The following is a 13,568-nucleotide window of genomic DNA, read 5'->3' as shown; positions in this document are numbered from 1 at the left end:
TGATCATTTTCCTTCAATAGAGGTAATTTTAGACTTTGTCTATTAAATATCAACCATTCAAATTAAAAGTTAAAAGAAAGATTATGTTATATAATTGGAATTTACATTACTGTTTTAATACTGAATTTTTAAAATAATGATCAGTTGGTTTCTTGATGTTCCATGGGACAGAACATTTGTCTTGTTCTATGATAGATTGCCAGAACCTGGACTAGAGCCTTAACAGTGTATGGGCTCAATAAATATTTTTTGAATAAAGTATCTGTTGACTGAATTAATGATGTTATTATGTAATAGAATATTTTCCCTTGATGACTTGGGAGTAATCAACAAAATATTTTCCATAATCCAAATAACTGGAAAATAATAAAGCCATGCTCCAAGGGCTATCAGATTCTTCATAAAATTCTTCAGAGTAACATAAATAATCCTAAAATGAAAATCAGAGCTAAAAAAATTCCATGTTATTTTCAACCTTTATACATTTTGCAGATTTCTTTTTAGATTCATGGGTGTTTGAACTCTTCACTATCAAACTAACATGGTTCCTTTGTGTGACTGTGGCAGTCATACAGGACATATTGTTAGATTAAAAATCTAAGATAACTTTTAGCTTTAATTGGTTTATACACTCAGGAATTTGTAAAATTTTGGGGAAAATGTTATTTCTAAACTAGAAATTGTATGCCTATTAAATTTGCCAAAGAATTAAGCAACATAACGTAGAAAAATAAAAATTTTTTCAATATTTTTAAGTTTTGCTATTTTTAAGATTTCCCAAGGTCAACAGGACATTTTTTTTTTGTTCCTGTTGTCATTATGCTATTAAAAAATCTAGAGTTGGGTTCAATATATAAAGAAACATGAACCCCAGATTTCTTGTTATTTAAAATAAAAAATTGTGCTCTGGTAAATAAAAATTATTCTCAATATATTTTTATTAAAGTAAATTTCCTGTATTTTGTATTATTCTGTCCACCATACAAGAATTTGTTCTAAGAAATACTATAATAAGAATTATAAATGTTACTATTTTCTTGGGCAAAATCAATTTGGAAAATCATTTAGATCTCTGGGAAAAGGTAGAGGAAAGGATTAGGGGAGGGAATTATCAGTAGACTCAAATTACTATAAATTTTCTAATTCTTAGTTTGAGCAGATAATTCATGAGTAATAGTTACCTATAACAATAAAAGCATAATATGCTAATTATACTGGATGTCCTTCCGTATGACCTTCCGGATAAAGCCGGGGCTGTGAGGGAAGCAGGGGTGGGCAAACTTTTTGACTCGAGGGCCACAATGGGTTCTTAAACTGGACCGGAGGGCCGGAACAAAAGCATGGATGGAGTGTTTGTGTGAACTAATATAAATTCAAAGTAAAGGAGTGGAGGGGAGAGCAAGAGAACGGATAGAACAGCCGGATCTGGCCCGCGGGCCGTAGTTTGCCCACAGCTGCGCTAGAGGGAAGCTGGTGCTGGCATCTGGGGGAAGGAAGGCCTACTCTTGCACGAATTTCATGCATCGGGCTTCTAGTAATACTAATAATAGTATTATGCCAGTCTTGGCCGGGCAGTGCAGCTGGGTAGAGTGTCATCACAATACACCAGCGTTGTGGATTTTACCTGGTCAGGGCACACACAAGAAGCAACCAATGAGCCCAGTGGATAGAGCATTGACCTGTGGACTGAGGGGTCCCAGGTTCAATACCAGTCAAGGGAACATGCCTGGGTTGCAGGCTCCATCCCCATGGGGGGCATGCAGGAGGTAGCCAATCAATGATTCTCTCTCATTATTAATGTTTCTATCTCTCTCTCCCTTCTGCTCTGAAATAAATAAATATATATTTTTAAAAAAGAAGCAACCAGTGAATGCACAGACCATTGGAGGAACAATTTGGTGTCTCTCTCTCTCTTATTCTCCCTTCCTCTCTCTAAAAATTCAATCGATAAAGAAGTATTATGCTTATAACTTACATATAGTTTACATATCTTTTATGCAAGTAAAAATGTTAATAAGTGAAGTCATTTTTAGGGGCAAAATGCTACTTATAAATACTAATTATGTGGAATCATTTTTAACTCCAAAAGTATCTTGCTGAAAGCACATTAGAAGAAACATTTTTCAGATTTTCTTCCCGAGAAGAAATTAAATCTTAATTTCTGTATGTGCAATTTCTACCTATTCTCTAATCAAGCTTTGAATAACATTGTTTCCTTACAGTTTAGAAGAAATCAGTGGAAGATTGTCTATCACCTTAAAAAAAAAAAGGTAAATGATGGAGATATGCTGCTTATTTTGATTTTTTTAAATGCCCATTTGTTTTGTTTATAGATAAATTTAAAGGGAATTTAAATTATTTAAAAAACAAATTAGTTAAGAAATAACTTATTATTACTGACAATCCTTGTCTCTTAACATGAAGTTGACAAGTGTGCATGCATACATTTTTCATTGGGTAGGTACAGCAAACCAAAAGGAAAACCCCAAGAAATAGTTTTCCATTTAGGCATTTAAATAAAATCAACAATTTATATAGGTTGCCAAGAAATGACAACTAGAAACTATGGTATATACTTTAATGAAATTATTAAGATAAGATATAATAGTTACATGTACATAAAATACAGAGTTAATGTTGAGACAAAAATAACATTGAATTGGTAAAAATATAATTGGATGAAACAATGATATGGAAGGGTTACTTTTCATATATATAGGAATTCAGCTTTCTAATGCACAGGAAAGTGATGTGAAATTGATAACATACAGTGTAGGTTTAAAAATTTTTTGATAAATTACAATTAATCATGAGTTAAAATGCATTGCATTATGCCAGACATAACATTGCAAAATATAAATGATGCATTGTCATTTATGTTTTCCTTTTTTATTTTTAGAAAATGAATTGGATTTTTTTCTATTTCTCACCATCTCTTATTCACCTCCAACAGATGTTTACTGGTTGCAAGTGAGAAAAAAAATCAACTAACATTATTTTTTAAAAAGTAGCATTTACTAACTCAAAGTGATAAGTCAAAAGGGGATATTTTATTAGAGGTATTTTGGGGTTCAGGAAATAAACAATGCCAGAAGAGCATCAGACCTCTCTGTCTCTTGATTCAGCTTTACCTTATTTGGGAAAATACCAGCCATCTCTACCTATAGAGTGAGGATGATGACTACTGGCAGATGGCTAGATTCCGGCTTATATTCTTTCAGCTTGGTGAATTTGATAAAAAGTGAAGGCATTCTTTCAAATAGTTCTGGAGAAGTTCCCAGATCCAATTCCCATAGGCCTTTAGACACAATGCATGTATATCCCTGAAAAATAGTTCTCAAAAGAAAACACAAGTACAACCACCAAAATAAAGATAAATGAATTCTGGGCACAAAACACCAAATAAAGAAAAAAATGCCTACATAGTGTTTAGCCCCTAATATTCAGACACACATTTTTCAACATGTACAATTTTAAAAATGGTTCTGCTCTAAGATAATGCACTCACCCTTTCCTTTATATTTCTGTCAACCCAATCTTTCTTTTTTTTTTTTTTGCACCAAGAAAAGTTATTCTTCCATAATATGGATCTGAATATATTACTATCATAAAAACTACTTTCATTATTACATACAGAAAACAAAAAGGCTTTCATTCAAAAACATGTATTCAAGGGCTCACTAAGAGTTAGATAACTATATGCACACAGAGGGTACCATGATGAATTAACTGGAGGGGAGGGAAGTGGGGGGGAACTAGGCCTGCAGGGAGGGCAGTTGGGGGTGACCAGGCAGGCAGGGGAGGGCAGTTGGGGGCATTAGGCAGGCAGGCAGGTGAGTGGTTAGGAGCCAGTGGTCCTGAATTGCAAGAGGGATTGGGCCTAAACTGGAAGTAGGACATCCCTCGAGGGGTCCTGATTGGAGAGGGTGCAGGCCAGGCTGAGGGACACCCCTCAACCCCATGCAGAATTTCAGGTACCGAGCCTCTAGTACATATATATTGTCCTAAGTTAAAATTATGTGCATGTATGTCCTATGTATCCTATAAGCTTCTGCAGGTTTTTTTTTTTCATTCATATTCTTCATGACATCTACCCTGGTACTGTGTTGTCATGACTGCACAGTTTTGTATTTTAATTGGAACTTAATCTAGACATGAGTTAAATAGGAAATTCAAAATTATCATACACACACAAAACACTAAAAATCAGTATAAAAACACCACCTCACTTGCTCACTTGTTTAAACCTCTGGTTACAAATATCTAGAGTTCATAGAATGAGTAAAAAGAAATATACACAAATAATTTCAACTAAGGGCAATCTGTATTAAGTGCTATATAAAATAGAGGCCAACAATGAAGACTTGAAGAGTTGAGGAGTGTTCTTATATTTTGACAGATTGGGCTGAAAGTTACATTTGTATGTTATACAATCAAATTAACTGTTAAAATCAGTAGTTTAAACTAGATGTAAAGTGGTAACATTAAGAATGATTAAGGAATCAAATGCTTTAAGTACTTTGTGAAAGGTACTTACTAATAGATAAGCAGAGCCAAGTGGTGCTTAGGACCTTACTTTTCTACGCTGTTTCAATTACCTGCTATCTAATCAATAAATAGGATTTTAATTCAAGGAGGTATGTAAAATTGAAAAATATCAATTGTCATTTCTGTAAATATCTTAAGTAACTCAGCAGGTCATTAATTCAGATTGCCCTACTCCTTAAATATTTAATACACACTTATGTACTGATGCTCCAGTACTGATCTAAACACCTTAGATCAATTATTTCATTTCATAATCAAAACACCACTTCTACTATTATTACCATTTTACAGGTGAGGAAATTAGGCCACAGGGAGGTAAGCAGCCTGCTGAAGCTCGTACCACCTATAAAAGGCAGAGCTAAGATTCTACCCAAACAGCTTGGCTCCAGAGTACAAACTCTAAAACACCACAGTGTTTAAAATACTCCTAATATTGAAAATGGGGAATAAGAAGCTAAGAGAAAAAAAGACAAATACCCAGATTAACACATTTAATTCAACCAGAATATTTCACTGCGGCCCCTCTTTATGTCAGATCTGCATTTGATTTGATTTGACCAATTGGCTATTGCTTTGACATCCACTTTTTAGATTATACACTATTTTGTCATATCTTTATATTTATTCATTATTTTTAAATATTACCTCCTACCATAGACTGCCACAACTCTAAGTACTAATAAATATAGAATTAATACTTTCATCTCTTTGTTTTCCTATCATCTTTTTTGTTGCATTTCTACTTGCTTGTGTTTAAATTGATTTTTAAGTTCTGTTCCTTTAACACTGTCATATGTACACTTCAAACACGGGCATGAAAAGTAGTGTTTCCTAAATGAGACAGAGTTGAAAATGGCTTCTAACCTATAACACACAAGTTCTTATTGCCATCTCTTTTTATTAGTTGATTCCCAAGACTAGGAGGTCAAGGGAAAATGGTTTGCATGTGTTTCTATTGACTCACGTTAAAAGATAAACTGAGGCATATTAAAACTTTTAAGAGTTTGTTTGAGTAAAAATCTATTTGAATTGGGCAACATCCAATTTAGCAGATAGACAGGAACGCCAAGGAGCTATACAAAATGAAAGTCTTTTATAGGCAGAAGGAAACAGGGACAAGGAAGTCGTACTAGGCAAAAAAAATGGGTTGATTATTGCAAAGTCACTTCCCTTTAGGGGATGACAGGGGACATCTATCAGGCAGATAACCTAACTGGTGCTGAACACGCCATTGCTGATCGACTGATTTAAGATTCCATTCCTGGGAGATCCAAAACTATAAGTAAGTCTTGGTTTGGTGATGTTGAGCTTAGCATAAGCAGCTCCATTCTGGGCCTATTGTCTTATTACAATACTAGAGGCCCGGTGCACGAAATTTGTGCACCATGGGGGGGGGGGTGTCCCTCAGCCCAGCCTGCACCCTCTCCAATATGGGACCCCATGAGGGATGTCCGACTGCCCGTTTAGGCCCGATCCTACCTGGATCGGACATCCCTCTCACAAGCCAGGACTGCTGGCTCCCAACTGCTCGCCTGCCTGCCTTCCTGATTGCCCCTAACTGCTTCTGCCTGTCAGCCTAATCACCCCCTAACCACTCCCCTGCCAGCCTGATTGATGCCTAACTGCTCCCCTGCCAGCCTGATTGCCCCTAACTGCCTTCCCCTGCAGGCCTGGTCACCCCCAACTGCTCTCCCCTTGCAGGCCTGGGTCCCCCCTACCTGCCCTTACCTGCAGGCCTGGTTGCCCCCAACTTCCCTCCTCTGCCAGCCTGGTCACCCCTAACTGCCCTTCCTTGCAGACCTGGTTCCTCCCAACTGCCCTCCCTGCTGGCCATCTTGTGGCAGCCATCTTTGACCACATAGGGACAGCCATTTTGTGTGTTGGAGTGACGGTCAATTTGCATATTACTCTTTTATTAGATAGTATTCATAAAAAGCTACTTAAGAGTAAATACCAAAGAGCTGAGAAGTATAATGGATAGAGAAGAAAAAGACTACAAATAGAAAGACATTGATAAGAAAAAAACCTGTTTATTTAAAACATGTGATTAGCCATTTGAAAAATTCTTGTATTTAAGCACATTTCCAAAACTATAACATACAGATATGTGTATACCGGTTCTGAATATTATCCATCAAGACAATAGATGGCACATTTTTCTCAGCCCTAAAAATGGTAAATTGTTGAACATTCAATGATATTATAATACATTGATATGATTATATCAAGATGGTGGGAAAACTTACTCTTATAGGTCAAGGGAAAAATCTATTAAAAATCTGTTTGGCAACTGCAACTTTAGAAATGAGAAGATTAGCAATAAGATAGGTTTTGAGAGGTTCGTATAAAATACTTGGAGACACTGGTGTTCAAAGACACATTCCTTACTAGGAAAATCTGATGTAAATGTCACTTTAAAAAATAATATTGCAATCTTATTTTTCCAAAGCTAATTTTTATAATGATGTATTAACCTTATTATTGTCTCTTTGTTTCTTTTAAAGATTTTAAAAATTATAAGTGTTCTCTCAAAAACCATCTTAGGTAAAATATTGAGTACATAATCTCAGGATATTTTAGTGCCCTCTAGTGTGCAGAAATTAATAATAGATTTCAGTTTCTAAATTATGTAATTGTTTTTAAAATACAAACTTTTAAAAATGGCAATTTTTGACCAGTATGAACAGGGTACAAAAATATTCAGCTTGGAAAGCAAATTAGAACCAGATGCAGTTCAAACTAAATATTAAAAAAAAAAAAAGCAACAATTTTTTACTACTTTTATTCAAGCCAGGTTAAACAGCTCCTCCTTCCCTTTTCCTTGACTGTTAGATAAGACATCTTATTTGCATAAATTCATCTCCAGATTTCAGATGTTCAATAAGTTAGATTGTTGGCTGCCCTTTCAAATGCTGTAAGTTCCAGGTTTTCTCCTGGCTGTCTGTGTGAAGCAATGAATGCATATTAGATGCCTTCTCTGAATCTACTAGCTTCCGACACACTGAAACATTTGGTTTGTGATTAGAGCAAGTGGTTAGTGCCAAGTAAAAGGAGCCGAAACAAAAGCCTCATGCTACTCCCACTTATATATATTTTTTAAAAATAAGTGTGGGATATTAAGGAGATATGCAACTGAATAAAGAAAATGCAGAGTCTGTGAAGGATCAACAGAAGGGATCTGAGCCAAAAGTAAAGATTAAACTAAGTTTGGAAAATCATTTTAGGGAAGGCCTTTTGAAATTGAACTTTAAATTCATTAATATATCCATCAAAATAATTTAGGATAACTGTTCTTTGACTACCAATGGCCAATATTAACCAGTAGATGTTATGCATTAAAAAGATATCATGGAGGATATCACACAGCATTGTTCTAAGTTTTTATGGTGAAGCCATGATTTTTATTTTTACTTTTTAATCTTATTGTTGAAAGTATTATATATGTCCTCTTTTTCCCCCCATTGAGCCCTTGTAACCCACCACCAACCCCAGTACCAGGCTTTCACCACCCTATTATCTGTGTCCATGAATTATGCATATACGCATACAAGTTCTTTTTTTGCATATTTTATTTTTTTAATTATTTATTGTTGAAAGTTTTACATATGTCTCCCTGTTTCCCCCATTGACCTCTTCCAGCCCTCCCCAATCCCCAGCCCAGGCCTTCTCCCTCCTATTGTCTTGTGTCCATGGGTTATGCTTCTATGCATGATTTCTAAATTAGAATGCATTCAAATTGAGAACATAGTTCAGTTCATACTATGAGAAATTCTGTGACTGCCTCTCAGAACCCAACTTGCATCACCTTTTTTATCATGTTGTTACTGAAAAGCAAATGACAGCAAAATTGAGTGATTACAAATAGCTTTGTGGTTTTTAATATTTAAAAAGATCAGGAATCATTGTTAGATACCAATTGCCAGATAATAATATTTTATTTGGCAATACTATATTCTTAATGTGATCCAAATTGTGTAAACAATCATTTCTGTAAAAAGTCACAGAGAATTATTTTGTCTTTGTGTTTTGGCAACTCTTCTCTGTTTTCTATGCGTAGTTTGAGGATAAAATCATAAACTTTTTGGGATTGTAGAATCAGGAAAATTAAACATTTTCATACATTTTAGAATAGAAATAAAATTTGAGTTTCTATTTTAATATTTTAATATAAAATATTAGTAAGCATGTTATTCAGTCACTTTTCTAATTATTCTCAGTCAACATAACACTCTATTTATTAGTACACATTTTATAATAAATCAGTCAGAACAGGCTGACTTTCTCTAATTTGTACAAAAATTCAGAGAAATGGTTGCAGGTTTATCAAGTTACTTAAACATCCTAGTTTCCCATTCAATAGCTTGGACAAGTGAGGAATTACAAATATAACCACTGTTATAATTAATAGCAGTAGTAAAGGTAGCATCACTATTCACTTCCATGCATTCCCTGGGGTTTTTCATTTTCTCTTACATTTGTTTACATATACCATTTCCCCTACTCCCTGATAATTTGATACATGAGACATATGGACAGCCTTGAACCAACCATTGTTTTTATACCCTAAGATTCACTTTAGTTGAGTGTCTACCATGCACCAGTTATCCCCATGTGCTTTTGTGGTCTTAATCTCTTTTATTCTCCACAACATTATATTTATTTTAAAGATGAAAAAACAAAGGTGCAGGAAAAATTAACAATAATATATTTCATGTATTGAGCTCTTTCTAGTTGCCAGATACTCTTCTAAAAATAATAAAAAAAAACTTTCTGAAAATAATTCTTTTTAATCTTCAGGGCAACACAAAGATTTGGGTTTTATGTCTCCAATGTTACAGATTAAATAAGTAAACCTTTTTAAAGAACTGAGTAGCTTGACTATGTTTACACAGCTTTAAAGCCGTAAAACTGAGACTATCTCAAACCAGTCTATTTCTAAACTTTGTTCTCCTACTAGTGTTAACAGAGTGAAGTATTGAAACAATTGGATGTGTCAGCATCGCTGCCCTCACCCTCATCCCCAGGATGAGGACAGCACTTCTTTCTTTGATTACCTAAAGGCAGACTGGGGGCAGATACAAACTGACAACCCATGTTTGTGGAAACCGGAATTTAGACAGATTCTTTGTATGATGCTGAACAGTAGGACTAGGGCTTCCAGACTTTGTGAAGACCCATGTGCCCAAATTTGTCATGAAGTTATAATGTTATCCATTTAAAAGGGAACAAAAGATTAATGAGGAGATGCTAAATGAGTGTCTTTAAAAAAAAGTCAGACTGAAATAAACAGAAGACTAAAGATGACTAGTGAGGAAAAAGGAGGACAGGCTACAGAAAACTTGCTTCCTAGAGCAACGATCAGACTTTATCCTTTGCTGTCCAGCCCACTTTCAAATGCCAACTTCCCACCTATGCTCAGTTATTTTTCCTTTCCTTGGAAATATCAATGTTCCCTCCTGCCTCTGACACTTTAGCTATTGTGCACCTTTACATGGAATCCATTTCCTCACATTTTTCTCTCTACTTTACCTTGCTAATTCCTCCTTATTTTTAATTGGTTTTCAGAGAGAAAGAGGAAAGAAGAGAAAGAGAGAGAGAAAAACACTGATTTCTTGTTACACCTATTGATGCATTCATTGGTTGTTTCTTATATGTGCCCTGACTGGGCATCTAACCGACAGCCTTGGCGAGTTACAGTGGTGCTCTAACCAAATGAGCTACCTGACCAGGACCACCCTACCTGTTTTTCAGGTTTAAATTTTTAAAGTTTCCCCAAGGAAGCCTTCTCTCATCCTAAGTCTATATTATGTCCCACATCTTAAATTTCTTAGAATACCTGAACTACCCCTCTCATAATTTTACTTAATTATTTATCTTATCTAACAATATCCTTCTTACAAGGCTGCCTCTTGACCACACTGGAAACTCCCTGAAGACAGGTTGTATATATGTCTGGTTCATCAGCATTTCATTGCATTTGTTTCATTGTTGAATAGATGGATGAATGTTATTCTGCTCCCATTTTCACAGTGAATCATAGCTACAATTTTAGTAGGACTGGAGATTCTTATGCATTTGTGAAATTCTCAGAACACAGAAGAAAGATGAGCTAGAGGGATGTTTTCTTTAAATGTTCAGAATTTATTAAAGAAATTAGATATCTATAAAATATTATGGAATGAAAGTGAATATGCAACAATTTTTCTCCAGACTGTATATAAGTGCATGATTGCTCCCAAGTCATTTTTTAAAGTAAATAAGAACAAAAACATTCATGTGTTTTTATTGATTCCATTAATATTTTTAAAATCAAAGCATTTTTTTTTACTGCTTCTTTTTTCCTAGTGGTCAAAAATATATTGCAGCCCTTGACTCATTCAACTGCATAATACCCACATCTACATGCAAACACTTAGAACAAACTAAAAGGTTGATATTGAGCATAGGAAGGTTTCACACTTATTAAATATTTTGTTCTAAACTAACTTTTTGATAAAATTTGCATATATTTTTATGAGTGGATAAAAAAGCTGTCTTATACAATGGAATACGACTCAGCCATAACAAAGAATAAACTCACCTTTTGCAACAGCATGGATGGACCTTGAGAGTATTATGCTAAGTGAAATAAGCCAATCAGAGAAAGACAAGTACCTTATGATCTCACTTAATGTGAAATCTAGTAAACAAAAAGAACTGATGAACAAAATAGAAACAGAAGTATGGCTACATGGAACAGACTGACAGAGGGGAGGAGAAAAGGAGGACTGGAAGAAAGAAGGTGAAGAAATTAGCCAAAGAACATATATGTGTAAGCTATAGAAACAGACAACAGTGTTATGTTAACTAGAAGGAAGGGTGAATTTGGAAGGCTGGATAGAAATGAGCAAAGGAGGAGGAAGGGTTATGAGGACACCTATCCTATCTAATAAAAGAGTAATATGCAAATTGACCATCACTCCAACACATAAGATGGATGCCCCCATGTGGACACAAGATGGCCACCACAAGATGGCCAGCAGGGGAGGGCAGTTGGGAGGGACCAGGTCTGCAAGAGAGGGCAGTTGTGGGCAATCGGGCCAGCAGGAGAGGGCAGTTGGGAGGGAACAGGCCTGCAGGGGAGGGCAGTTGTAGGCGATCAGGCCAGCAGAAGAGGGCAGTTGTGGGCAATCAGGCCAGCAGGGGAGGGCAGTTGGGAGGGACGAGGACTGCAAGGGAGGGCAGTTGGGGCGATCAAGCCTGCAGGGGAGGGCAGTTAGGGGTGATCAGGCTGGCAGAGGAGGGAAGTTGGGGGTGACCGGGCCTGCAGGAAAGGGCAGTTGAGGGGGGGGCAGGCCTGCAGGGGAGAGCAGTTGGGCGGGGACCAGGCCTGCAGGGGAGGGCAGTTAGGGGTGACCAGGCCTGCAGGGGAGGACAGTTAGAGGCAAACAGGCTGGCAGGGGAGCAGTTAGGCATTAATCAGGCTGTCAGGGGAGTGGTTAGGGGGTGATCAGGCTAGCAGGCAGAAGCGGTTAGGGGCAATCAGGAAGGCAGACAGGCGAGCAGTTGGGAGCCAGCAGTCCTGGCTTGTGAGAGGGATGTCCAACTGCCCGTTTAGGCCTGATCCCAGTAGGTCCCATATTGGAGAGGGTGCAGGCTTGGGTGAGGGACACACACCCCCGTGCACTAATTTCATGCACCAGGCTTCTAGTAACAGTATAAACAATAAAACTAAAGCTAAAAATTTTCATATTTTCTTCAAAGATGTTCTATGTTATATACAATGTAATAATTCAGATAAAAAAATACATTATCAACAATGAATGAGTAAACTGCAATTAAGACACACTGGACAGAGTCAAAAGATGGCAGCTGGAAGAACAGAGGTGAGGGAGAGGAAGTGAGTGAGTGAGGGTATGCAAGGAGAGTGTGTGGATGTGTGTGGTGTATGTGTGAGTGAGTAAGGGACAGTTGAAACTCACAGGAGCATCAGGGGCTGGCAGACCAGGCTCTCTTGGACAAGGAGAGACTACTACTGCTGTGGGCACTCTCTGGACTGCAGGACTTGGACTCAGAGCCCACACCATCTTGAAGGGGACAGTGGCCTTTTCTAGGAACTCATCAGCACCACCACCCAGTCAGGACTTTGACACTGCCTGCAACCCTGCAGCCACTACAGCCCAAATCTTGTTACCCTAGCCGCAGACCCGGGGACCCTGGGACCTACACCTCCAAAGGTGCACTGTTCCCACAGCAGTAAGTGCATCTTCCCCCTCCCCAGCATCAGAACTTCAGACACCACTTTCTTTCATGCATTTCCAGCTGCGCAGGCATCCAGGACACACCACTCCATAGGGAGCACCTGGGAGCCACTGGGGAGCCCCTGCTGGTGTGATTCTGTACAGACAAGGGTGCGCTGCCCTGCAGTAGAAATTCTGAATTTCCTCTGCCTGAATAACTGCCCACAGACACCCCAGCTGTGTAACTTCAGCGCCAGGGCCCCTCAAAGTGGGTCAGAGCTCTGCGCCGGCAAACTCACCACCACAGACTCGCACATTTCCAAAGGGCAGGCACCCTGAGCCAATATATCCACAGGGTCTTCTGGGGAGCTGCTTTGAGCCCCTGCTGGGTGTAATTCTGTACAGACAAGGACACACTGCCCCGCAGTAGAAATTCTGAACTCCTTCCTCCTGAATAACTGCCCACATACACCCCAGCTGCTTAACTTCAGTGCCAGGGCCCCTCAAAGTGCATCAGAGCTCTGCGCCGGCAAATGCACCGCCAGAGTCCACGCGTGCATTTCCAACAGGCAGGCACCCTGAGCCCATCTATCCACAGGGTGCTTGTGGGAGCTGCTGTGAGTTTTTGCTGGGTGTGATCTTGGACAAACAGGGACACACTCACCCTGGTAGTAGAAATTCTGAATCCACTCATCCTGGATACCTGCACACAGAAGCCTCAATTACATGGCTTCAGTGCCAGGGTCCTTCAGAGTGCTTCAGCGCCCCTCACTGGCAAACACACCGTGGGTGCCCCTGTGA

This window comes from Plecotus auritus (genome assembly GCF_963455305.1).
Source record: "Plecotus auritus genome assembly, chromosome: 3".
NCBI classification, from domain to species: Eukaryota; Metazoa; Chordata; class Mammalia; order Chiroptera; family Vespertilionidae; genus Plecotus; species Plecotus auritus.
The sequence above is the reverse complement of the archived record's forward strand: the minus strand, read 5'-3'. Positions refer to the sequence as shown.